This window comes from Lepidochelys kempii, chromosome 7, assembly GCF_965140265.1.
Source record: "Lepidochelys kempii isolate rLepKem1 chromosome 7, rLepKem1.hap2, whole genome shotgun sequence".
NCBI classification, from domain to species: Eukaryota; Metazoa; Chordata; order Testudines; family Cheloniidae; genus Lepidochelys; species Lepidochelys kempii.
The window spans coordinates 23,565,401-23,590,254 of NC_133262.1; the positions used below are offsets into that span (position 1 = coordinate 23,565,401).

General features: G+C 43.3%; 1 protein-coding gene across 3 annotated transcripts in view; it reads left to right on the plus strand.

Annotated features, from left to right (window-relative positions):
- Positions 1 to 2,810: 2,810 nt before the first annotated feature.
- Positions 2,811 to 24,854, plus strand: part of LOC140914172 (uncharacterized) — a 37,018-nt gene continuing 14,974 nt past the window's right edge. Inside the window, exons 1-3 of one of the 3 annotated variants that reach the window (XM_073351387.1) lie at positions 3,602 to 3,698; positions 6,847 to 6,969; positions 23,468 to 23,584. The gene's annotated coding sequence lies outside the window, so the exon portion shown is untranslated. Of the gene's footprint in view, positions 3,039 to 3,601; positions 3,699 to 6,846; positions 6,970 to 21,874; positions 23,585 to 24,854 lie in introns of those variants that run through there. The other 2 variants (XM_073351388.1, XM_073351386.1) reach the window with 2 other exon arrangements.

Genomic DNA, 24,854 nt, shown 5'->3' on the forward strand with positions numbered 1-24,854 from the left:
GGAGCCCCTCCACCCCAGGAAGGTGAGTCACTGGCTACCGGCGGAGTCAAAGGCTCCTCCCACATCTAGCACACACACCAGCCCCACGTATCTGCAGAATTGCTGCCTGGAGTCCCCGGGAGACTGTGTGGTGCAAGGCGCAAATCCCTGACTGGCAGTGCCAGCAAACACCAAGGGAGTACATCCAGGAGCTGCAGGCAGGGGCTGCTGCTTCTCCACCCGCCATCTCTGCCCAGGAGGCGGTTGTGGCTGCAGAAAAATGCCCTGGTGGCTGCATTGGAGAAACACTGATCTAGTTTGACCTCCTGCACATAGCAGGCCACCAAGCCTCACCCACCAACTCCTGTAACAGATCCCTAACCTCTGGCTGAGTTACTGAAGACCTCAAATTACGGTTTAAAGACTGCAATTTACAGAGAATCCATCATTTACATTAGTTTAAACCTGCATGTGACCCATTCCCCACACTGCAGAGGAAGGTGAAAACCAGCCAGGGTCTCTGCCAAGCTGACCCGGGAGGAAATTCTTTCTTGACCCCAAATACGGTGAACAGCTAGACCCTGAGCATGTAGGCAAGACCCACCAGCCAGGCACCTGGGAAAGAATTCTCTGCCGAACTCGAAGCCCTCCCCCTCTAGCCCAAAGCCTGAATTGGCTGTGTCCCTTTCCTGGCCTACAGAATGCTGGTGAAGGAAAAAGGAAGACTGCCTGGGACTGGTTGGATTGGATCTCTCCTGTAGTCTGTTGCTTCAGTAATGGATAGCACTTGGGTTGCTACTGGGATTCTGGAGGAGAAGGAAACTCCGTATAGTAACGAACAGAAAATTCCCTGGTTCGGGAGACAGGTGGTTCGGGGGGTAATGATAACTCTGTGTACATACGCACATTAAGCCATGGCATTGTAATGATAATGGACACCTCTTTACAGTGGGAAATGGATTCTGCAGCACCTTTGGGGAAAACTTTCCCATTTACTCCCAGTATGGAAAGGGTTAAGATGCTGGAGCCCTTCAGAAGCCCCACATTTAGCCCATCCTCCTCCCTCTCCTCTTTCCTTTGCTTGATGCTGTTGATGTGTTCCTTCACTCACCTTCATTCTGTCTTCCTTCTTTTCTGGAGCACTGCAGGGCTGGCTGAAATGCCATGAGCCCGGCATGAGGGGAAGTAGAAAAGACGATTGTCTCCTGGAAGTCTCCTTGGCTTCATTCCCTACAGCCTTGTTTTCTCATTTCTTAAAGTTGGAGTGAATGTAAACATCTAGAAACCTGACTATCAAGGGAAGACATTGTGGGGTGTAGCATCCCTCTGTGTGCTATTCCAGCGCTCACACTGCTACCTGCAGCACTGCCCGTATATCTCGGTTGTGACCTGCAGTACCCTTGCTACGCTAATCCTGAGTCACACGGCAAGTTTTAAAATAATGTTCGGGTTTGTGTGAGGGAATAGGGGCCATCATTTACCGAAGGTAGGGGGATGTGACATTAAAGTTGACTGCAGTAGGAATGACTGGGGTTCCCCGGGTTCTTGATATAGGTTAGCATGTTTCACTTCAGACAGCAATCCCTCCCTGGACTGGCCACTTGTTTCTTGTCAAGGATTGGAGGGATGATGTGGAAAACTCGGCTAGTCCTGTTTCTCAGGACTTTACTCATTACGGTATTTACTGAGCACCAGCACACTTAGCATTATGCACATAGACATGAAGATTCTCTCACTGCCAGAAGGACCTTGCAATCTAGAAAAAATGCCGACCAAACTGTTCAGACAACATACACTGGGTGCTGCTCAGCATCTGAAGTGCAATTTTAAAGACTTTGTGGAAGTATGTTTTTAAGGAGGAGCTTCTAACAGGAGAGGGTGGCACAAACATGAGGGGTGACATGGAGATGATGCTATGTGCCTAAATACTGGTGTCCAAACTTGGTGGAGAGTGGAAGGAGATGAAGGCAGCAGGGAAGGGGGATGCTTGAGATGGTTAGGAAGAAATGAGAGCAGAAATGAAGATGGGGTAGATTTATGCGAGGCCTTGAAAGTAGAGATGTGAATCTTGACATCTGGAGAAAGGCAAGGAAAAGCTAAGGGAGGGATACAATGAGGGGAACACAGTGGGGCTGAAACTACTTTAATAATGGGAATCTGGGTAGACTGGAGGCGAGTGAGGTGAGATATGTTGGAGACCCCAGAGATGGGGGTTGCAGAATAACCAAAGGCAAGGATATAGCAACAGCAGGGATGGGGAGGAATTGATTAATTATTTTAGAGAGGTTGATGTAGGTGAAGAACTGATAAGGTTTGGTGATGTTAGAGCCTGAATCCTAGGGATGAACTTGAAGCTGAAAAAGAGTTTGTGTGTTTGGGGCGGTGAGGGTGAAGGTGATGGAGTTACGGACGTGAGAGGCCAGATCTCGATCAACTTGTGGCCTCCATTACCTCATGTGGTTCCCAGCCTGCTGGACCCCAGTGGTTTCAAAGCACAGTGCTTCTGAGAGAGCCAGCTATTGATAAACAGTGTTTGAAGGTGGATGCAGCCGTTGCAGTTCTGATCCCAGAGTGGACTGAGCTGGGAAGGGAGAGTACTGATAAAAAGGCAGGACAATCGCTCTGTGCACAGGAAGCTTAGATGCAGCAGGGGACTCACAGACTGACATTTGAATCCCTGCAAAGAAGGTTCTAGAATGAGTCTGGCAGTTGGAGAACAAGTGAGCCGGTCAGGGAGTCGGCTCGCCAGTCTAGGCTGTGAAGGGGCAAAGTCTCAAATCCCTGGCAGGTCAGAGATTTTTAATGTTTTCTTTCCTGTCCTCTAGGTCAATCCCTCTGAATCATGCTAGCCCAGCAATCCCCCTGACCACGGGAACGAGACAGGTGAGAGGATAGCTGCAGACAGCAGGATAGCAGATCGCAGGAGCCAGAGCAACAGCAGCTGCACAGGGAAACTTGTGGACAGCGAGACGAAGCAAGGGCTTTCTCACCATATTTCCCGAGGGCCTCACCCTGCAGACCCAAGCGGTTCCATAACCAGCGTCACAGGGATCCTTGGGGTGTGTGAGCGTTTGCGGCCTCAGGCCCTAACTCCAGTTGCGGGGAGAGAGGGGGGCCTTGGTAGGGACGGAAAGGGGAGGATAAGAGGGGAAAAGGGAAGGGTGTTCTGGTTTAGAGATACCCTCTGCAGCGCAGATTCACTGGGCTAATCGGATCTCAGTGTTGTTTTTCCCCTGGTATCTGCTCTGGGCGTCTGTCACTGTTTTTGAGAATTTATCTTTCTCATCAGAGCTTGGGTTTTTTCTTTCTTCACTCAGTGCCTGAAAGAGGAAAACATTAAAAAACGGTGTCCTTTTCTCAAAGCTGCGTTTGCTAGGCCTGAGCCAGGATAAACTGCCGCCTTATTCACTTGGTGTGTGAGGCCCTGAGTCATATGGGGGCTTTGTGAGGCCAGGCTGATCAGAGTTATCTATACAGTGTCTTTGATTAATGGGTTTTTGTCAGTTTTCAGTTACAGGTCTCCTATCCCAAAAGCAGTACGTTGGGTCCTGGCAGTTGCTCCCCAGTCTCTTTCCTGTGTCACACTTCCTGTCGTAAATGATACTACTATGCAGCCAGGTGTCAGCTACTCTGAAATGGTTGTCTTGGGTCACTGAGGACTGGGAACTAGGATATGGAGCCTTTCTTTTCTAGGTCAACCTATTCCAATCAGGCCTAAGGTACAGTATGTTTGACTGAAACTGGTGGTTCCTCTGAGAAATGATTTTGGCAGGCTCTTTGTCTAGTTCCCAGTGGGTAGGTGTCCACACCCCCAAATAACCCTGTCCCAAGTGGTGCTAATTGTGGCTCCCTTGTGACATTATCGGGGGGCTAGGACTAAATGGGCCATGGAGCCCAAACTCCCCTCTCACCCTTGTAATTCCACCATCTTGAATTGAGGCACATTCACTGTGAACCGGAGGTAGTTTGTGACTCAGCGACATCTTTGGTGTGCCAAACCTCCATGCTCTGCAGCAGTGGAAAAGGGGATTAGGTTTTAGTGGTTATTGGACACCAGTCCGTGTGCTGTGAGTAATTTTCAGCAAGATACGCAAAGGAGGCTGTTCGATGGGTCTGAAACTTCTCATAAAGGGTGCAGAGCTGTGCAAAGCTCCATTAGCTAAATCTCTCTGTAAACATCATCTGTTGTTAATTCCATCCTGGATTTTTACAAACAGAATTTCCTCTCTTTATATTTTGATTTTATGCTGGGAAGATTTTTAACTACATGAATGAATAAGAAATATTTGCACGATAAGTTAAATAACCATAATAAATCCCTGTTAATATTTGTATTACAGTAGGGCCTAAAGGCCCCCAATTATATTGGGGCTCCATTGTGCTAGGCACTATAGAGACACCTAGTGACAGACAGACCCAGCTCCAAATAGCTTTGTAGACAAGCCAAACAAATTTCAGGAGGGGAGAAAAAGGCACAGAGGGGTGAAGTGACTTCCCCCAAGGTCACATAGCAAACTGGTGGTAGAGCCAGAAGTAGAATCCAGGTTATCTGGCTCCCAATCAAGCCATTAGATCAAACTGACTCCCAAAGATGATGAGGTTTAATGATAAATAAAAGAACCTGCATAACCCTCAAGAGGCATGTAATAATATTGCTGTGGTCTTGTCTTTGCTCCCTCTCCCCTGCAATATTTTAACTTTCCTTCTTCATGACATGTCAGAACTTAGACTTCAAGCTCTTCATGGGGAGGATGTCATTTTTCTTGTCAGTAAAGCACTATTGTACATTTGTGGTATTATTTAATAAGTATCAGAAGCTGATACCTATTTCCAAAGGCCTTTGTGTTCCGGGCACCCTATAAATAAAAATGTTTATTATTTTAAGTCATCTTAGAATTCAAAGAATGTTCTTAAGGATAAGTTTGTTGGTTTATAGCTATGTATCATTCAGTATATTTGGGTGAGTGAGTTAATCGTACCGGTATGTTGTCAATGAAAAGAGCACTGTTTAAGTGTTCCCATGTACTTAAGTACTTCAAAGTACTTTACTGATGCTTTAAATACCTTTGATATTTAACTTTTTTTATCTGCAGGCACATTTTCAAAATAATTTTTTGAAACTATCACATCCCTCAAATGGTCCTGGATTCTGGTTGGCCCCAGGGCCCACTCCCCCCACTTGGGAACTTCAGGCCCTCAGTTCCAGTGGCGAGGGATTTCTTTTTGTTGGCTCTGTTTTTCCACCAGCCATAGAGGGTGCTGGTCGCCCCTCCCCCCCCCCCCCCCCCCGGCCTCGCTCCTTCACTTCTGACTGGTCCCTGCAACTAGTTGCAGGAAGACTGTCAGCCTGGCCCAGCAGACGGGTGAATCACTCTGTGTGTGTGTGTGTGTGTGTGTGTGTGTGAGAGAGAGAGAGAACAAGACCAGTAGCTGTGTCCCCTGAAGGGTGGAATAGGAAAATGGCTACCAGCTGCTGGTCTTGCTCCAGTGCTGAACAGACTTCTGGGAAATTGGGGCCTAAGCAATTGCTTAATCTGCTTCTGCCTAGTACCACTGCTGGTGATTGTCATTGATGGTACTTCCCATTTCATTTCCTGTTGAGTTGTAAATCATTTCTGGGTGTTCTTTAATTCTGGAATATTTCTTCAGGCAATAATGGAGTCTGAAAATAAAGACAATCTCCATTTGCAGATTGTAGTGAGAGCTCCAAAGCACAGTTCTTGCTTGGCTGATAATTCTTCTTGAAGTCTTTAAACTATGATTTGAGGACTTCAGTAACTCAGCCAGAGGTTAGGAACCTATTCAAGGAGTGGGTGGGTAGGTTCTGTGGCCTGCAGTGTGCAGGAGGTCAGACTAGATAACAATAATGCAGAGGTGAAAGTAAGCCGGTACAGAGTACCGGCAAGAGCCAGTGCGCTGTACCAGGGTGGATCGGCTTCCCCAGGCACAATTTAAAGGGCCTACGGCTCCCAGCAGCGGCTGGAGCCTCTGGCCCTTTAAATTGCTGCCAGAGCCCTGGGGTAGCGGCGGCGGGGCTGGGGCGGTGATTTAAAGGGCCTGGGCCCTTTAAATTGTCCCCGGAGCCCCGCCGCCACTTCCTCAAGGCTCCGGCAGGCTCTGGGGATGATATAAAGGGCTCGGGGTGGTAGCGGCTGCCAGAGCCCTGTCCTCAGAGCCCTGCTGCCTGAGCCCTGGGGAAGTGGTGGTGGGGCTCTGGGGATGATTTAAAGGGCCCAGGGCTCTGGCCACCGCTACCGTCCAGGGCCCTTTAAACCGCTGCCAGCTGTAACCCCAGGGAGGGGGAAGGAGGCACTTGTCGGTACAGGATGGGCCAGGGCTGACTCTGACCTCCCCCAGCCCCTCCCCTTCTGCCAGAGGCCCCGCCCCTTCCGGGGGCCAGAGCTGGCCCCAGCCCAGCCCCATACCGGTAAGTCCCTAGACTTACTTTCACCCCTGCCATAATGGTCCCTTCTGGCCTTAAAGTCTATGAGATATCAGTGAAGATTATGGGGAAACAATTCGTGGACAATATAAGGCACCATCAAATTTCACCAAACATTGCAGGTAAATAATTATATATTATTAATTAAATATGATTCATTTAATTTTTTGCTAGCTGCATTTTCCCCTTAGTTGGACATATTTATTATTTCTTGAAGTGCTGTTTTGATGTGTTTTCTGGCCAAAAAAGGCCACAAATACCATATTTATTCTAATTCAGTTAGTAAAACATACGCACAAGCAGTATTTATAGTATGTTTTATATGTGACGTTAGCATTTGTTTTCCTTTTGTACGTGATCAGAATAATAATTAAAAATTAATACATGCATAGTACCACTCAATAAAATAGTTATTTGTTTTGTAGAGAAACCATGGAGAAAATATTTGAAGATGATGCATAAAAGGAAGGATTTTGGAGGCAAGCAAGCTGGTGATGACTTGTTTACAGTGTCTGAGGATATCCCAAAGTACAAGGCCCTCTGTTTGGGTACTTTTCTGCACTAGTGTCCAAATGAAAAACAGATAAGCTAATTCTCAATTTTGTTGTTAGTGATATGCTGCCGTATTGATTGTTGAAGCTTTCTCATTTTACTTAATGGAATTATTCCCAAGACCATTGTTATGTGTACAGAAACATTTAAAAATAAATTAGTGGGACAGTACAGCATGGTTCTTGAAAGAGTTAAAAACAAACTGGCATCTGTGCGTTATGTTTGCACAACTACCGATGTGTGGTCATATCAAGCGAGAAGCTATGTGGGTGTTACCCAGGTGGATTGACTCAGCTAACCTGAGAGTCAGTAGTCTTAGGTTTCTAACACTTTGTTGGAACTCATCCGTACAACAAGATCATTTCTCTAGCAACTGAGAAGCCACACATAGTCTGATCTGGCCTCAACAAAAATAACATGTAGTCACAGACAATGGTAGCAATTTCGTTAAAGCCCTGTTTTCAGGACCTGGAGGGATGGAGGATGATGCTAGCAAACAAGTGGACAGGCCCAGATTCTGATATATATAGCCATGTGAGCACTGAAGTTCTGTCATGCGATACTGCTGACTGAATATTTTACTTACCACCATTGTGACCTGCTTTTTGCACACACTGGAGAGCTAGCAACTATCAATGCTTGTAGGACTCTTGCCAAGAATTCTCAATATAAGCATCTTTTCAGATGTGTGGTGGGTAAGTGCCCTGACTTAAGCAATGCTGCACACCAAAGTCCAAAGAGTGCTGAGATTGTAAATGACACACTTGGAAAAACAATCCCCAAACCTGCCTTCACACAATAGAATTCAGAATTCAATTGCTTTCACCACATTTATGACATGCGTGGTAGCATTAATATTGTGATGGAGTGACTTCAGCTGCCAAAATTCACCAACACAGAGCTGGAATTTTGATGTGAGTGGCTGAAGGTGATGTCCCAGTTTCAACTGCACTTTACAGACTTCCAGTGGAAGAGAACATAGTCTTTCTATGGTACAGTTCTGTCTATTGTGCTTGTGCTGAAATCCAGACTTGACTCATTTCCCCCAAAATACAGTTCTTGCTTGGTAGATAGTTTGAAGAAGTGACTTAGAAAATGATTTGGGCGTATTTTGATCTTTGATACAGCTGTGAGTAACAGAAGTACAAAGTAATTCATCATTATTTCTGTGTCAGACCCATTTTTTAAATTGCACTGGCTGCATAATCAGGATTATAGAAAAACTGCAGAGGAAGTTTTTTTTATACAAGATCTGATTTGTTATGACACTTGACCAAAGCCGATAGAACAAGTTACAACACCCAAAGCTGCCACTAATCTCTGTGGCCTGGGTGATCACGGGGCACCTACATCTTTCTCCGTTTTACGGACTGTTGGGATGCAGTACCTTAGTGATCCATCGCATGAATTGAATCAACTGAAAAGATATCCATCAATTGCTAAGCTTTTTATCAAATTTAATACCATACTGCCAAGTTCTGCTCCTCTGGAAAGACTATTCAGTAGCGCTGGGCAAATCCTTTTGCCAAGAAGGAACCGTCTTCAGGATATGTTTGAGATTATGCTGCAATTGAAGAAAAATGTCCATTTCATGGAGTGATGCTGCTGTCTGTACAAAATATTGTAATAAATATATATATAAAATGGAAGGGAAATGTATTAATTTATTTACATTTATAAGAGATATTTTTGTTATGCCATGCTTATTTGTATATATGAATACAATTTCAATGTTGTTCTTTTTCTTTCTCTTCTACTATGCAGTTATATTATTTACGTAGTTGTCCATATATTGACCAGACAGTTGATTTGGGAGTTAAAACTGCTTGAACTAGTACTTATGCTTTCACTTGAAAATACATGCATACTATTTCCACAGCATACTTATAAGTACTTCTGTAATGGTGTTCTTCGTATTTGTACTTAAGTACTTATCAGTATTTATGGCAACACAAGATAAAGATATGGACCAAGGAGGCAATGTACTGACCTGGATTAGGCTATGGTTCAGGGTTTAGTTTGGAGAGAGAATCTGGATCCACTTTCAGTGGTACTGAAATGTTGAGAGTCAGATTTCTGCCATCTTGAATATTGGAAATCTCATGAGATCATCTTGAGAATTCTGGTATATTGGGATGAAATCTCGTTATTTCTGTTTGGGATGTGGTTGCACTGGAAAATAATCCCTTACTGGTTTTGGATCCAAGAACCAAATTTTTAGAGGTGGGTTCAAATCTGGGATTCAAATCCCTTAATTTCTAAAATTCAAAGTGGTTGAATTCAACTCTGATATCATAGGGTCAGATTCTTATACCTTGCCCTCAATAGTACTATCCCTGGATTAAGGCACTACTCAGCATGAGTAAGGGGGTTAGAATCTGACCTATGGTGTTTTTGTTGTTATTAAATGGACTCCTTCCCGGAGTATAGGTCACTTGCGGCATTGGGCCAATCTGTTATATTCTAGGAGTAAAGATTTCCGTAATTGTAGTGTTAGTGTTTCTGGGTGAGATTTTCAGAAGCACTCAGCATTTGCCTAATTCTGTTGCTGCTGAAATCAATAGTGGTTTACTCTTGAGTTAAATCCTCCCTTTTGTGAGCAGTCAAAAAGATAGTGAGCAAAATGAGAGTGACTGACAGATGTGAGTGAGGCTGCATGTGGGATGTATAGTTGGTGATCAAGACAGCTTGGATATTCCTCAGCAGAAACTTTTGTTCATAGTACCACTGGGAAATTAAACAATATATCACTCTGGTACCAGGAAGCCTATCTGGATAAACTGAGGAGAAAATGGAGTCTGTGTTAGCGGCTATTTCTCCTAATGGCATAGCTCACAGAACATGTCCCTCTTGAGAACAGCCTCATATTGTTATGTGGTCACTAGGGCAGTTTATCACCAGTCTGGATGCAAGAGGTTTTTTGGTATTTTGGGGATCCTGTTGAGAAACTTTTCCAGAGAGTGTGGGAGCATTTTGATGGGTTTAGAGGGTGTAGGAGATGTGTCAGCTGGAGGGTGGGGAAGTGAAGGTCAGGCCAGGGGTGTTTTTCTGGGAGATGCCTACTCATTGTCTCCTATCTAGCTCACAATGCACATATACCATTCCTCTGATGACCCATTTCTTTTTAGCCTCCAGATCTGCATGATTCTTGTCCTTGCCCCTTGCAACATCCCTCCTTCTCCTGAAAATAATCCTTGACCCATTTTCCCAACTCTTAAAGGTGAAGTGGGTGCCCAAGGCCTGCAAACACAAATGTGAAGTGCAGTATTGAGGGTACCAAGTCCTGGTCTCATGGGTCTGGTATACTCCAAGGCATGGAGCTTCCCACCATAGCCATGTGCACAGCTCACCCAGGGAACCCTATACAGAGGCAGCTGTATCCAGAGTTCATCTGCAAGTTAATAAGGGAGGATCTGCCCAGAGTACTGAATGGGGAGCACTGGTCAATCTATTTATTATAGTGAAACTGATTATTAAAAGGTTCCAGTGATGAGGATCCTCCATGTAAACCATCCTGTTTTCCAGAGGTGCAAATTGATACCATCAGCAAACAATGCTGCACTCAACAGCTCAGGAAATGGCAAGCATGCACTGTGTTAAAAAAAAAAGACAGCAAAACTCCAATGAAACAGTGAGTAGAAGCTAATCAGTAAGACAGACCTGGTGTGCTGAACATCTTGTGGAAGATAAGTCTGTGCTGCTTGATTCTTTTCAGTCTTTTTGGTGACTATGATAAGGAGGAGGCAGTTGCTATGTCAGGGTTACTCGTGTTTTTGGAACAGTAAGTTCAGAAAAGACAAACATCTCAACTCCATTTCTGGAGAAACATACCAGGCTTTGTGCACAGATACTGGTTTGTTACTGGACACTGAGCCTGTGTTGAAAGGCCATGAGAAGGATTCACTGTAATAGCTTTCAGTTCTTTATCTCCTTTTGTCCCAGTCAGTCTCAAAGCTCAGATCCAGATTTTCAAAAGAGTTCAGCATATTGAATTCTTCTGAAAATCTGTCCACTAGTGTCAGACTGAATGATACTGAACACTTTTGAAAATCTAGCCTTCCTGGGAACCTGAGCTCTTTTGAAAATCTGACCCCAATTGTGGGCACTGAGTACTTGAAAATCTGGCTTCACACACTCTTTAGGCCTGATCAAGGCAGGTGCAGAGCACCTGCAACTCGAGATTGAAATCCATGGTAGTTGGGCGTGCTCTGCACTGTCAGAATAAGGCCTTTTATATGGAGGAAATGCTTCACCCACGACTGAAATAGATCCACATTTTTGGGGGGAGGAGGTTTAAAAAGGTTGGCTGACTAAGGGTACGTCTTCACTACTCACTGGCTCGGCGGGTAGTGATCGATCCCCGAATTGACACCTGTACTCCACCTTGGCAGGAGGCGTAAGCGGAGTTGATGGGGGAGCTTCCGCGGTCGACTCGCCGCCATGAGGGCGGCCTGCTAACTCGAACTAAGATACTTCAACTGCAGCTACGCGAATAGTGTAGCGGAAGTTGCGTATCTTAGTTTGAACCCCGCCCCCCGCAGTGTAGCCCAGGCCTAACAGTGTATGTGACACAACTGTTGAAGACAGACAGTGAAGTAAAATTCCATATCCAACTTCAAAATACATAGTGACTTTAGCATGGCAGAATGTAATAATTATACAAGTTGGAAACCATCCAAAGCAATAGGTAAATACTCCTGCCCTTGCAAAAAGTGCTATGAGAACTTTAATGGCTAAAAACAGGGCCTCTTTTTTTAAACCTCATCCTAAACACAGTGTCTCTTAACATCATGCTGGTGGTTTGATTCAGCAGTGACTCAGAGGGAAGACCATTCCATACTGAATCACCAGCACCGCTTTCTGCAGTTCCTGGATTTTCCGTGGAGGTCTCCCAATTTAATGACTGATCATGCTTTAGCTTGTGAGATCTGAATAAGATCCTAGCCTGAGGTGGGATAAGCCTATGGCAGTAAACAGGCACTGAATGGTTAGAACAGTCCCCAGTTGCCAGCTGCTACATTTGTGATAAGTGGATGTGAGACAGAGTAATACAGTTGGAATGTCAGGGATTTGGGGAAGCTTATCTGCAGGAATTAGCTTAATTTTCTTTGAGTTTTGTGACAAACCTAGAAAGGCTGAGGTATGGTTTGAATAAGCATCCAAAGACCACAGGCCCACTGTGACATCTATGAACTTCTTCAGCTGGAAGAGACTTCCCCGTGTGATTTCCGGCTTCTCCTATGTCTAGTGAGGATGGAAATACCACAGGAACTGTCTTTTGCCTGCACCCTGGAGACAGGCAGGGAAAAAATATGGAACAAAATTTCAAACCTCAGAAAAAGTTTGGTTCCCGCACAAGGAGCTGGTCATCTATGTAGAACTTGATATCTGCATGTTAACAAGGTGGTATGGCCTGCTCTCTCAGCATGCTGATCTGCTGTACTGTCTGATTTCGTTCTATGCTGCCCAATATCATAGCATGCTAACTGCTATCTCCATTTTTCTTTCATTTTCCCATTTCATGTTGATCCAATTTAAGAGCCACAATATTGGTCTGTAGTCATCTACTCCGCCAACTTTGAGGTCTAATCAAGTTGACCATTTGGAAGATGTTAGAAAAATGTCATTCATGTTAATTTTGGGAAGAGGGGGTCCCAGTAAGAAAAAGAGTGTGCCTGTCTGTGTGTGCACATATATGTGCAGTCTCGATTTTCCAATCCAGGAAGCAGTGAGAATGGAGAGGGAAACAACTTTAAACCTAATGTCCAGTGAGAACCGCACAATATTGTGATCTCCAATTCCCCAGGCTCAGGACTGGCTCCTAACAGACTTCCCACAACTGTAGGTAAAGCATGAGAAGGGTCAAATGCTTGCCTGATGAGCAAAGGGGATTAATTCCCTAGAGCCACACTTCCTCCCAGAGAAGACTCTGCTTCATGAAATTGCAGTCTCATTCAGGGTCAGTTTATGCACCATGACTCCAGTAACCGAGCAGGAACAGATATAGCCAGCAGTGGCTTGCACTGAACTGTGTGTTTAATTCTGCTAGTGTTCTGCACTGAAATCAGGTGTAGCCCAGACATCCAAGAGAGATAGCTACTCTAGAACATATTGAAAATCAGCTTATTGGGTAGCTACAATAATCTATCTTCCGGGATGATCACTTTTAAACGGTCCCTTTTTCGTCATCTAGCAGAGCTTTACACTAAAAACATAGAGGAGACAAAAAGGAGCTGAGGTCCCTCTGCAGTTCTAAGGAGTTGACTCATGGAATAAGCCCTCTTCTGACAAAACACTCTCCTCACCCCGATGTGTCTGATAGTGGAATAATTCCTGAGGGATAATTCCTCCCTGACCCTAAATAGTCATCAGTTTAATCCTCAAGTGAACAGCAAATGCTTCAGTTAAGCATCTAATCCCATTTATACCCTCAGATACCAATTATTGTAAATAAAACACAAAAACTAGAGATGGAAAGGCCTAGTATTAGGTCCTCTAGTGCACGCTGCTGCAAGCATGGGGGTTATTTGATTAGTTGGGATCCAGGTCACTAGCGTGGCTATTTTTTTTGTTAATTTCTTAGTATTGGAGCAATGATATAAGCCATTTTAGAATTTTGATGAGATTTCCTCCAATAGCAGCTTTTAAAGGGTCAGGTATTGCGCCCAAGGCATTTAACAATGTGATCCTGAAGCAGCAGGAAGAGAGCCTAACATAGGAAAACCTGTTCCTGAAAGCAATGTATACACATGAATTTGTACTCCCTTCTCTTGCTGCATTAAACCCTACTTTGGGTACTACTGGGTTTGGAAGTGTGGGGATTTCCCAGATTTTACTGTGCCAGTTTAGCTACCTTTAAGAGTTGTTTTTGGAAAACAATAATATAGCCTTTGTAGCAAGGCCTTTGTGGGATCCATCATCTCTCCAATATTTTTATTGTGTTCAAATGATGTGCTATGGAAATATAAATAATAGGCTTTGTCTGCAAACTTAACCTCTTGGATCTTACTTACTATAACCAGCATACCCCAGGGGGAATGCATCTACTACAGGGGTAGTCAATTATTTTTTGTCAAAGTCCAAATTTCTTGGTCAAGGTATAGTCAAGGTCCAGACTCCACAGAAACATATTTCACACCATAATAACAATAATAAGTAAATAAAAAAATTTTTTGGTCCATTCAAAAGCATTTGGTGGTCCGGATTTGGCCCACAGTCTGCCTATTGGCTACCCTGATCTACTGTATAGTTTGAGGGATCCTTGTGGCACCTTAGAGACTAACAAATTTATTTAGGTATAAGCTTTTGTGGGCTATAACCCACTTCATAAGATGCATGGAATGAAAAATACAGTAAGCAGGTATAAATATACAGCATAAAGATGTAAGTTCCCTTACTAAGTGGGGAGTCAGTGCTAATGAGGCCAATTCAATCATGGTGGATGTGGCCTATTCCCAACAGTTGACAAGAAGGGGTCAATATCAACAGAGGGAAAAATTACTTTTTGTAGTGACCCAGCCACTCCCAGTCTTTATTCAGATCTAATTTGATGGTGTCAAGTTTGCAAATTAATTCCAGTTCTGCAGTTTCTCATTGAAGTCTCTTTTTGAAGTTTTTTGTTGAGGAATGTCCACTTTTAAGTCTGTTATTGAGTGTCCAGGGAGATTGAAGTGCTTTCCTATTGGTTTTTGAATGTTCCAATTCTCGATGTCTGATTTGTGTCCATTTATTCTTTTGTGTAGAGACTGTCTGGTTGGCCAATGTACATGGTAGAGGGGCATTGCTGGCACATGATAGCATATATCACATTGGTAGATCTGCAGGTGAACGAGCCCCTGATGGTGTGGCTGATGTGGTTAGGTCCTATGATGGTGTCCCTTGAATAGATATGCGGACAGAGTTGACAACGGGGTTTGTTGCAGGGATTGGTTCCTAGGTTAGTGTTTCTGTGGTGTGGTGTGTAGTTGCTGGTGAGTATTTGCTTCAGATTAGGGGGCTGTCTGTAACCTGAAGCAAATACTCACCAGCAACTACAAATTAGGCCTGAATAAAGACTCGGAGTGGCTGGGTCACGACAAAAAATAACTTTCCCTCTGTTGATACTCATACCTTCTTGTCAACTGTTGGGAATGGGCCACATCCACCCTGATTGAATTGGCCTCATTAGCACTGACCCCCCACTTGGTAAGGCAACTCCCATCTTTTCATGTGCTGTATATTTATACCTGTTTACTGTATTTTTCACTCCATGCATCTGATGAAGTGGGTTATAGCCCACGAAAGCTTATGCCCAAATACGTTTGTTAGTCTCTAAGGTGCCACAAGGACTCCTCATTGTTTTTTGCTGATGCAGACCAACAGGGCTTCCCCTCTGAAAGCTGTACAGTTTGACTCTACTTAGCATATTCCAGATGAAATGCACCTGCTGTGCAGCTGAATGCACTCTTCCAGCCTCTGTTCTGCTTCGTGCCTCCTCCTCAAACCCTCATCTCATCACAACAACCCCTCCTTTCCCCCTCACCCGTTCCAGCACTTACTGCCTATCCCTTTCTAAAGACTGTATCTTCCTGTCTTATACGAGGCAGCTCACACCAGCAGGGGAAGTCCTGAAGCTCACCCGAGTGCTGAGCAGTGAAACTTTTTGTTGTCTCAAAGTCACGTTGACCTAACTGCTGCAGCGCAGGCACACACATCGCATCTGCTGCTGTTGTCTCACATGAGGGAGCTGCAGTCCAATATTAAAAAAGCAACAAGAGCATTAAATTATTCAGCAATGGAACATTGTCATCCCCCCATAAAATTATTTTGACCTGTAGTTTTCTGTGGAGTCCATTGCTCTTAAATGTGCAGTGAGAAAGGAAATTAAAAATTAATCTTTATTTCCATCTCAGAAGAAAACCTTAATTCTCTGCATTGAAATTATACTCGTAATCCGGGATAATAAATTATAGTTTTTAATTGCAGCTAGTCACAGCCAATCAAATGTGGATGTCTCTCTCTCACTCTCGCTCCCTTTAACTTTGCTATGCAGAAGAACTCGTGGAGTGCTGGAAAAAATTCACATACAAAGATCAGAGCTCCTAGCACCATCCAAGACAAGTCCAGGCCACCTCACAACAATAATACTTTTCTCTGGAGTCTTTTACTTGAGACACTTTGCAAACATTAATTTTCAAATGCCTACGTAGTATGTGTTAGGCACTTATTATTTTCCTCATTTTAAAGAGGGGGAAACTGAGGCATAACGCTGCTGAGTATCTAGCTCAAGGTCACACAGTGAGTCAGGTGGCAGAATGTGGAATAAAACCCAGGGGTCCTGATTCCAATTCAGTTGCTCTTAACTACCTGACAACACTCCTTCCCAGAGGTGGGAATCATGACTCCCAGTTCCTTGCTCTGACCCCTAGATGGACTTTCTGGTCAACCAAGGCAATCTTCCAAATAGCTATCTGTGATGTCACTTCAGGAAGAACTGCTTTTTGAAGAACAGGAGGGTTGTATAAAGTTAAAATGACTGTTGTCGTGTGTGTTCTATCCTGGAGAGGTGAGACCTCCAGGGTTTGTACACATGTGTGGAGAGGGGAGTCCAGTCACCCTGCAGGGTTGACTGCATGCAGGGGTTTGCGGGACAGGAAATGGAGAGCTCCCCCATTCTGCCTCTAGGAATTCAAAGAAATTCATCTGCACCACATCCTTTATCATTTTTCTTACTCTTAACATCCTCTTGTGCTTGTCAATATCTTTCCAGTAATGTGGTGGCCGAAACAATTGCTAGGCCAACTCTTATGGCACTTGAAACCAAAAGATACACTGATGGGGGATTTTAACTGCCTGGAAGTCTGTTGAATAACAAATACAGAGTCTCAAGCATCACCAAAGAGGTTTTGAAGCTGTGTGGAAGATAATTTATGGTCCAGAAAGTAGCGATTTCAAGTAGAGAAGAAGCCATCCTGGATCTAATTCTTTCCAACAGAAAGCAACTAATGGAATTACAAGAATACTAGGGGAAACACAAATACACAGACCTCTCCAAGGGATTAATGGAAATAGCCAACAAACTTGCTGAACTACTGACAATTCCTTTTGATGCCATGGGCATCAGGAAGAGATACCAGAAGGTTGGAGAAAAGCAACTGTTGTACTAATTTTCAAAAAAGAAAGAAGAGTGATCCTGGCAATTACTATCCTACAAGTCTAACTCTATACTTATATATTTTACCTAGCAAATAATGGAACAAGGATTAAGAGCAAAACAAAAATTGTTAAACATCTAAATGATCCAGCCGTAAGTAACAAGCAACAGTGGGTTATGAAGAATATATTTTGCAGGAAAAGCTTGATTTTTTAATTTTATATAATTAAAAAAATAGTGACTAAAAGTAAAGAGGTAGGTATATTTGAATTTTAGTAAAGCATGTGAATGAATTTCATGAAGTCTTACCTGAAAAGATTAATTCAATTTGGCCTGGGTAGGAACACATGGAAAAGAAGGGCAAATTAGAGACAGGGAACATGAGAATTGAGGAGAATATGTTGATGCAGAAAGAGAGGAGAGCTATGTACTTATGTTTGGTTGACATTTGATTGAGAGAGAAGATAGTCCAGAGATTAGCAGAGTGGATTGATTAAATCAAAGCAATTTAAATCACCAATTATAATCAGGATTTAAATCAACAAGCAGAAAAATGTGATTTAAATTATTGATTTTAATTGTGTTTTACATGTGTACTTTTTAGTTATTTTTCTAAAGAAAGGTTGTTTCTCATTGGTTGGTAACCATTAAAACTTGTTTATTTGCAACTAAATATATTTAAGCAACATAGCATAACTTTTTATCTGATGATTGAATTTTTACTTGCAGTTTGTGTCAAGTTGTATTTGGATGGAAATTCAAACTCAATTAAAATGCACTAGAGCACCATTTACATTTTTTTATTAAATAAAACTACCTTAAATGTGCTTGATACATAAGGGGGGAAAAGTTTATCTGAACATGTTTTGCACTGAAAGCTAACTAACTTACTAAATAATACTTCCTTTATTTGTAATTATTGAATTGAACCGATTGTTTCTGATCACAATGTTCTTCAAGGCTTTAGAACTAGTAGATCCCATCCTCGTTGTTATTCCTACGTTGGAAGAGGAAAGTAAGCTTTCTTGCTGTTTTTGGCCCCCAATTGGTTCCTTATCTTTGAATGAACTAGTCATTGAATTGAACTAGTTGAATAAACTGAAATGAAGAAGATATTCTTTCTGCACCTGCAGAAGAGGCTACTGCTGTCAAAAGCTGTTTTAGCACTTCAATGAACTCTGGTTCCAGGTGCTTAGCCAGTGATTTCCATCAGTTCAGTGGTCTGACTTTCTTTAAAACTTGTCAGCAAACATGCACTGCTTAATGTTATTTTTTGTATTTAATTTAAATTATTTTAATAGATTATAATAATTTTAGGCCTTAATGTAGGTTGTCATGATTTCAAATTTAATTTTAAACAGGTTTATTTAAAAAACCCTATATTTAATTTAAATAAAAACATTGATTTAAATTAAAAACATCTGTGGTTTTTTTAATTGACTTTTATCCACCCTAGTAATTAGGTTGGTAGTCTGGGATTTCAAAGACCTGGGTTCAATTCCCTTCTCTGCGATGGGCAAATGGAAATGGTAGCTCTGTCCTGCCTCCCAGGGTTATTGTAAGGATGAATGCATGAAAGACTGTGAGGTGCTCAGATACTACGGTAGTTTGGACCATATAAGTACTTAAAGTAGATTTTTCTCAGGCACTCTTGATGTGTTACTCATAACTGCTCTGTAGGTCGGACATGCATCACACACAGAGGATCTGATTCTCTGCTTCAGATCACAATAGCAGAATTTTAAGCTCACTTTGTGCTGGCATAATTGATGGTACAAGACGCAGGGCCAAAATGAATCAGCCGTGGAGGTCCATAAGGGAATTGGCAAACTTGTATGTTACATTTTACTATTCTGCGTCTGTGATAGGCCATGACGCCTGTTCCTTGAACTTGGCCCAGAATCATGTGAGACACAGAGGGATAGCTAAATAGAGCTCCAGATATGTAAGTGAAAGGGAGTCATTTTAGTACATCTGAAACTTCACTGGGAACATTCAGGCTGCTTTTCTTCTCAGTAGTGGGAAGTAATGGGGGAAAGTGTCCTCTCTGTGCCACCTTCACATGCGTGCACACGCACACACGTACATACACTTATGTACAAAGGCTATACACAGATATTCTCTCTTGCGCGCACACACACATTGTACAGCTCTCTCATATACACATTTTCTCCTGTATCAAACTAGTCCCACCTTGAAAGCTTCCTTGGTTAACTGCTCATTTCAAAATCATTATTAGCGTATTTGCGTGGGGATTTTGGAATTTAATTAGCCTCTTTTGAACTGCTCTTAGCATGTTTGACTAGAGAAACAGAAAATCCCTCCCTGACTTGTTTGCTTTCCTCCTTCATTGGTTTTTAACTGGAAGAGAAAACCCATATTGATGGGTTTTGCAGCCCTCCTGATGCAACTGGTGCTGATTCTCAGGATAAACTCCCTGAAGAAAGCTGCTTATCCTTTGAGGCATCAAGGTCTCTATTGTAAGTGTGCAGGATGTGTTGAGATCAATGTAGAAAGGTCCAGTATCCTCATTTACCACAGCAGAACTAGACTAGCTGCTGATAGGTATCATGTAGTTAGGTTCTGTGCAGTGTCCACACACAGAGCTGTTTCATCCACCTCAAGTCTGACCTGCAACAGCACCTCGTATTCCAGTCCCAGGATCCTGACAGCTCTGCCAATATACCTCAATTCTCAGCTCCAGCAACACCTGCTTTTCAGTCCTGGACGCCCAAGCAGCTCTGCTGGTGCACCTCTATCCTGACCTGTTCTCTGATTTTTCAGCTAGTCCCAAGCCTCTCCTGAAAAAAAGATTAGGAATTGTGCGGTGACTTTGCAAAGTTGGTAAATGTTCACAAGGAACCAGGCTGAGGCTTCCAAAATCCTTTCACTTGCTGAGCTAAGATACAACTGAACATACACTTTGCCTCTGGAGGTAAAAAGGCTAGCGGATGCAGAACATTTTTCATCCTTCATTTTGGTAACACTTTATTCATATCAGAAATGCCTTGGATCTGAATCTCAAACACCTACTCTCATAGTACAGACCCACAGACATAGATTTTCTATTAAAGGTACATCTTCAGAAGTCTAGTTTTGTCCAGTATTGATTTGAAAAACTAGACTCAGAAAAGTACAATCATGTGTCTGACAGTTGCTGCTTACACTTACTTACACACACGCGCGCGCAAACAAACCACAGTGGTTGTGACCACTGCCTCTGGAACTGGTTGTATTGGTCCTGAATTGAGGAAGGATGACTAACTTAATTACTTGATAGTTTTGATTTCTAAAATTAAACAGCCCCTGTGGCCTGCCATATGTGCAACTCTGTTACTATATTTACACCAGCAGTTAGCAAACCGCATCGGCTGAGTGAGAGACTACAGCTGCAGCTAGTGTCTGTGCTGGAACTGTGTTCACAGATGGTGGTTTCCCCATTTTCTTGACTGCCCCTGATTGCAGTACCATAGGCAGCTGCCATTCATTTTTCTTATATGAACAAATATCCATGTGTTTGTGCAGCTTTTCCAGTTAATTCCCAGTGATTGGTCTATAAATGTGTCCTGAGACTCCCTCACTGTATATCAGCTTGAGAGAGTGTGGAGGTTAAAATGACTCGCTCTAGACCAGTGATTCTCAAACTTTTGTACTGGTGACCCCTTTCACGTAGCAAGCCTCTGAGTGCAACCGCTCTTATAAATTAAAAACACTTTTTAATATATTTAACACCAATATAAATGCTGGAGGCAAAGTGGGGTTTGGGGTGGAGGCTGACAGCTCGCAACCCCCCACATAATAACCTCATGACCCCCTGAGGGGTCTCAACCTCCAGTTTGAGAACCCCTCATCTAGACCACATTATAGAACAGCAAAGCAGAGTTCAGAGGTTCCTACCCAGAATGCAAAAGGAGATGCTTTCTGATATACAATTAAACTGCAAAATAGCCTCCCAAGGGAAATGGTGGAATCCCTCAATACAGAGTCATTGTATTGAATGTATTGTAGTTTATGGCCCTGCATTGGTTGAGGGTGGTGGTGAGGAAATGAATGAAGTGACAGTTTTCCTTTCTACTTTATATGATGGCAATTAGTGGGACTACAAGCACTATACAGATTTATTTAAAATCAGATGAAATAGCAGACACAACTAATGGATAAAAACCAAAATGCAATGTATTGCAATGGGGGGATCATTGTCTAGTTCTCTGAGAGAGGGGCTGGGAGTCAGGACTGCTGAGTTCTTCTCCTGGTCAGGCAGTGTATCAATATGGCCTTAGGTAAGTCACTTAACCTCTCTTGTTCCCCAGTTTCCTCATCAGTAAAACAGACCTATCCCACAGAGGGATTAGGAGACATAATTAATAATTAAGTACTTTAAGATATTTGGATTTAGGTGCAATTGAATTGCAAAGTATTGTTAAGTATTAAATGGGATTTTGTTGATTGGTTGTAAGTTTTGTTGTGTGCTGGGATGCACAGGAGCTAGCTTGCCATTGTAGAGTTGCTTCAGACTGTAGATCAGCACACATCATTTTGTTGTTGCATGTACTTTGAGTAGCTGATACTGGGGGGGTTAACTTTCAAAATACATATATTATTTTATTTTTAAGTGGCAAAACATAGCTATTTGAATCTTGCAAATTGATTTAAAGGAGAAAAAAGAGACAGTAGGTCAAGTTTGGAGTCTCCCAACCTTGACAGTCTCCCTTTGAGACTGGTAAATTAACAAACAAACAAAGCCCACAACAAAAACTAACTTATATAAAAGTGTCAAGCAACATGTATCAATGCAGTCACCTGACTTACACCCACACACGCATTTGAGAATGTTTCCCTCTGTGTTAGAAGCACAAAAGGAATTGAGCCAACAGAGCCCTTGTGATTCCTTGGAATTGTTTCTGGAATAGAATATTTCGTAGCCTTTTATTTGGATACACAAGTTCCAGTGTTTATCTTCAGCACCTTGATCACCATCTTACTGCTCCCAGCCAGTAACCATTACCTGAGTTCCATGGAAATATTGGTGGCTCTTGAGAAAGAAGGAGGAAAGGAAGGATGCTTTTGTGGCTAAAACATTGGACGGGAAGTCAAGAGACCTCGGTTCTCTTCTGGCCTCCACCGTTGACTTGCTATGACATCTTGGGGAACACACTCAACCTCTCTGTGCCCAGTTTTTCCATCTGTCTTTTGGAAAATCTATTTACCAGCCTGCCACCAGGTGACACTGGCCTTTAAGAGGGAAGAGGCCAGTGCACCTGCAACTTGTCAACTCACTCCAGCTGATCTTATAAGAGGGCTCCTGGGCACTAGAGAGGGGAGAGAGCTCGTGAGTCAGAGATGCCTGAGAGCACGGACTGAGAGAGATAGAGAAGGGCAGGTGAGAGCTGCCTGAGGAGCAAAGGAGAGACCCACGGAGGAGAAGGAGAAGCAGTAGCAGCACAGGAGAACTGGTACAGGGAATCACTGAGAAGGGTAAAAGTTCAATGGTAAGGACTGGCCAGAGCTGGGGAACCCTTGCTGAGCTAAAGGAGAGCTTGTGCAGAGGCCCCTATGAGGAAAGGGAAGAACCACCCTGGTTAGGAGAAGCTGAGTCCAACACAAGAGGGTTGATGCTGGAGAGTGGATCTCAGGAGCAGGGGTAGGACTTACAGGTAGGGAATTCTGTTGCAGGAGAAGACTCACAGGAGAGATTCAAAGTCTTGGCACTCTCTGTTACGAGGCCTGGAGAGTGGGGCCTTGGAACAGAGGCAAAAGGAACTGTGACAGAGTGGTTAATGATTCTTGGGTGGGTTACATGGGAACGGTGATTTAGGAATGGGATTGAAGAGCTGCTGTATTATAGCCTGGTTTTACTTTGCAGATTTGAGAAGAATGATTTGTTACACATCATGTTGTGTGCTGCCCTTATTTTGTCCTGTGACTGTTAATTGCCCACTCCATTTTCAGCGGTCTCCCCTCCAAATGTGTTATACTTAACAATCTGTTCCACTTTGTAATTAGCTTGAACACTCTGGTTACCTTCCCCAGACCTGAGAAAGTGCTCTGTGAAGCTCAAAAGTTTGTCACTTCCACCAACAGAAGCTGGTGCAATAAAAGATATTACCTCATCCACCTTGTCTCATATTTAACCTGAACTTTTGGGTCTCACTCTATTCACAAAACGGAATCGCTGTGTGAAAGTGCTTAGCTGCCAGCATCTGGAGGGCAATACCTATATGAAAATGACAAGGTGAATAAATTAAAGTAGCCACCACTATCTCTCATGCTGTATAAATGGCTTGTACTGATTGTTGCTTTTAAATAATTAATATTGTAATCCATAGCATAAGAGACGAAATAACTCTACTACCTTCTTACAGGTACCTTCTTTTCTGCGTCCTCCTGCTCTTCCTGGTGAAGACTGATTTAACAGATGTACCTGAAGAAGACAAGAAGAAAGGCAGTAAAATAACAAGACAGGACAGCTTCTGATAGGGGTGAGGAAGATCAATTTTTTGAAAGATTCCAGGAGAGGAACTAGGATGTCTGGAAGGTCAGAGGGTTGCACAGAATAGGACAGGGGCTCTGGAAAGGCAGAATATTGTGTAGCCTGGAACTGGGGGTGTCTAGAAAGCCAGGGCAATGTACAAGCCGGGGACTGGAGCTCTGGAAGGTGAGAGGATTACTCTGTTTGGACATGTGGAACTTGTGAGAGATGAATGGTGGCTGAGAGTTGTTGTTCAGTATCTGAATGATAAATTATAAAATGTTATACACCCGATGGGATTATAGATAGGGTTAAAATGAAAACATTCATGTTGTAGGAGAGGGGAGGTGAGCAAAGACCCGAGATGGGGATGGGCTGTGGTTTGGATAAGGATCTCTGTTCTTGGACTGGGCCCTTTGGATGGGGACACTGACACACTCCAAGATTTAATTGGCTATTCCTGAGAGGTGTTATAACTTCAGAACGATAGGTTCACTGTATAGGGGGCACTGTGCTGGGGAAGAGGGAGAGAGATTTGCTAGAGCTAGACTTTTGGAAGGAGTGAGTCCCAACTTGTCCCTCCCACTGATGCATGGAATCTCCCTGCTGCTCCCCAAGATTCCCTCCCTCAATCTAGGAAGCAGCAGAGGTGGGCCTCGGTTGATGCTGCAGCCCAAGCAAAAGGTGGTGTGAATTTTTGCATGCTCAGTTCGGCAATACTGAGAGAGTCTCTAGGGTCAAAGAAGGTGGGTGGGGGCAGAAGACTTGTAGTGGCCAAGAGAAGTGGGAGTGGTCTTATTTTCAATTGGGTTGGATCGGGAGGGGGTTAGCACCTCCCTTTCTGTTCCAAAGAGGGAAGAAGGATGAGGATTTGGGCTCTCTCTCTACTTACAGTTCTTAGGCTCAGGCTGAGGCAACAGCTCCTTAACAATAACGCTGCCTTGCTCTAGCACCTTAATCAAAGGCTCTCAAAGTGCTTTACAGACATTAATGCATTAAACCTAATCCTCAGTCCCCCCTCCTTCCTGTGATGCAGGCATGTCTCTCCCCACTTTTATAGAAACAAAGACTCAGAGATGCTTGAGCCCAGACTTTTAAAGGTATTTAAGTCTTGCTCTGCTCAGAATTACAACAGCTAAGTGACTTGGGAACCTCATTTCAAAATGACTTAGGCATTTAGGAGCCTAATTCTCATTGGATTTCAATGAGACTTAGGCTTCTATGTGCCTAAGTTACTTTGGAAAATGACTTAGGCTCCTAAATCACGTAGGGCTTGCATT